This window comes from Solea solea, unplaced genomic scaffold (genome assembly GCF_958295425.1).
Source record: "Solea solea unplaced genomic scaffold, fSolSol10.1 scaffold_28, whole genome shotgun sequence".
NCBI lineage: Eukaryota > Metazoa > Chordata > Actinopteri > Pleuronectiformes > Soleidae > Solea > Solea solea.
In genome coordinates, this window is record NW_026704082.1 from 105,001 (window position 1) to 107,500 (window position 2,500).

Sequence of the window (2,500 nt, forward strand, 5' to 3'; positions counted from 1 at the left end):
ATGGATCCATCTCCATCAATCCAGTTCTCCTACAAAGAGCCGGGAAAGGGAGCATGACATTTCCTTAGAGCTAAAAGACAACACCCACAACCATCCCATTCCCAGCAACTTGGAAAGACTGGGGATGTCACTCTGCGAGCACGTGAGAAGCCTGGAGATGGGCACACAAGGCGGAACATTGGGCGGCTGACCTTTGCTTACAACTACGTCATCGGGGGAGAGCGCGGACGCAGTACCCCACCAGCAAAAATTATGCAGTCAAGATTCCCACGTTTGGGGAATTTGCAGGGGTCAGCACAACCAGAGTGCAATGGCTGAGCCTCGCCCTGGGTGAACCACCTTCTTGATCATGGTGTCTCCCCTGCCAGGTAAGTATGAGGTGCACTTGCCCAGCACTGGGTGGCTGTTCCCAGACACAGCTCTTTGGCCGATGGTGCAGGAAATGGATAGTCCCAGAGTCCAATGCCTTGACTCAGGTGCTCGTTAATGCTGTGCTGTGTTCAACTTCAACCTCCAGCACACATTGGAGAGGAAACACTCGACCTTTTCACTGGCATACCTGGCTGTCATTTCCTATAGATTCAGCAACAACTGGACCTGACGGCACCAACAGCAGCTTACCCATCTCGGTGTAGCTTCCAAATACTGGAATAGAGTGTAGCAGGTAGTGGCGATAAAGGCTCAAGTGCAGTATGTTCGGGAGGCTGACTTTTGAGCCCCTCCACGAGCAGGGGGCCTTGCCTGGTCTATAAAAGGAGTCTGTGTCACCTGCCCGTCGGCTTACGGCCACACCACCCTGAGCACGCCCGATCTCGTCTGATCTCGGAAGCTAAGCAGGGTCGGGCCTGGTTAGTACTTGGATGGGAGACTGCCTGGGAATACCAGGTGCTGTAAGCTTTTACACTGCAGCACGCTTTTACACTGCAGCACGCTTTTACACTGCTGCTTCCTTACAAGAAACGTGGGCTTGCAATTACGTTGACGCACGGGCACACGTTAATGTCCTTCCAGTTTCAGCCTTGCTTTGGTTTTCACTAGTGATGGTGAGATGAAGCCTCATGAGGCATTGAACCCCTTGAGCCAATTGGTTCGAGAAAGGGTTCATTTCTCGAAGCTTCATGTGCACACGAAACCACCTACTGGCCAAGTGTATAATCACAGGCAGCTGTATCTGAACCACATAATGTGTGATGAATTGAATTTTTGTGTCTGTTAGAAATGACTATGAATTACAAAAAATGTATGACCAAATCATTTCCGTACATATGTGTTTAACACATTTTTTGAATGTATTCTGTGTGGGTAAATCTTCCCAAAATGGTAATATCATAATATGGCAGGTTGTGCAGTGATTTTCGGAAAATGGCATGGGCGTAATCAGGCAGAAGACAGTGTAAGTGCTTGTGGAACTAGGAAAAGGGCACAGATTATGCTTGTGTAACTTGGACAATGATGAGCCTCGCTGGCTCCATCCTATATCACCTATCCTACTCTCCTTCCTCTCCTAAATCTCTCTCTCCCTAAACTCTCCAAACTATCTCCAAACTATATAAACGCTATCCAAACTCTAGTATCCAAACTCTCCAAACTCTATCCAAACTCTCAACTGACGGCAACTCTCCTTCAAAAACCCACACTTTGAATGGAGCCTGAGGGGTCTATATAGCTGTAAAACCTCGCGCAAAATCTGAACCACTTCACGAAGCAATCACGTGGTACAGCAGGGCAGCGAGGCTTCGGACGTCATCATTTTTGGCTCCTCCCCTAAATGAAGCAAGCCTCGATACGCGCATCGCGGAAACGCCCCCTCCCCTACTCGGCACACGCTTCGAAGCCTCGAAACGGAACGTCACATCACTAGTTTTCACAGAAAAAAAGAGAATGGTGCACCGTTCCTGGTGGCACTGCAATACCAGGTCAATGCAAGGAGTGAAGAGAGCAAGCCCCAGGTTTCACCGCCCAATGCTCAAAAATGCATTTAATATTTAATCCTCATATAGAGGACATATCAGATATTAAACTGATAAGAACAGATACTACACTTGATCTTAGCCAAAAGGCCGAGAAGCGGTGGCCCGCCAGTGTCTGGGGCCAACTCAAGATCTTGGCGCACAAGTTACTTGTTGTGGTGCCATGTTTCTGAAGTGCGCATAACAAAGGCTGCTGCCGATCACCTCCGCCCCCAGGTGATCTAAGTGCACCTCTGAGCCGTGACGGACAGCTGCTTGACATTTGACACACTCAAAGGGCGCAGCCATACAGCAAAGCCCACCAAAAATAACTTAAACTCTCGGACGTTCCTCTCCACGGAAGTCTTTAGTAAAAGGCGAAAGACTTGTGCATTTTGAAGAAAAACCAGAGTCGACATAGCCCCTCTCCTTGAGAGCAGCCAAGGAGTCTATCCGCCGGAGTCACCACAGTCTCGGTCGGCCCGGCCGGCCACCTTGGGACAGCCTTTCTTCAACGTTTTTGGTTTGCCGGCCAATCAACCGCCCACATT

The 2,500-nt window shown here is 49.4% G+C and overlaps 4 non-coding genes across 4 annotated transcripts; 1 reads left to right on the forward strand and 3 right to left on the reverse strand.

Moving 5' to 3' along the window:
* Nucleotides 1-212: 212 nt before the first annotated feature.
* Nucleotides 213-376, reverse strand: LOC131451278 (U1 spliceosomal RNA). The gene has a single exon (XR_009236146.1). It is a non-coding gene; the product is annotated as a U1 spliceosomal RNA (small nuclear RNA).
* A 402-nt stretch (nt 377-778) lies between these two features.
* LOC131451332 (5S ribosomal RNA) lies at nt 779-897 on the forward strand. Its single transcript, XR_009236201.1, has one exon. It is a non-coding gene; the product is annotated as a 5S ribosomal RNA (ribosomal RNA).
* Nucleotides 898-1,879: 982 nt separating this feature from the next.
* LOC131451309 (U2 spliceosomal RNA) lies at nt 1,880-2,072 on the reverse strand. The gene has a single exon (XR_009236180.1). It is a non-coding gene; the product is annotated as a U2 spliceosomal RNA (small nuclear RNA).
* A 179-nt stretch (nt 2,073-2,251) lies between these two features.
* Nucleotides 2,252-2,364, reverse strand: LOC131451428 (U5 spliceosomal RNA). Its single transcript, XR_009236287.1, has one exon. It is a non-coding gene; the product is annotated as a U5 spliceosomal RNA (small nuclear RNA).
* Nucleotides 2,365-2,500: the final 136 nt, after the last annotated feature.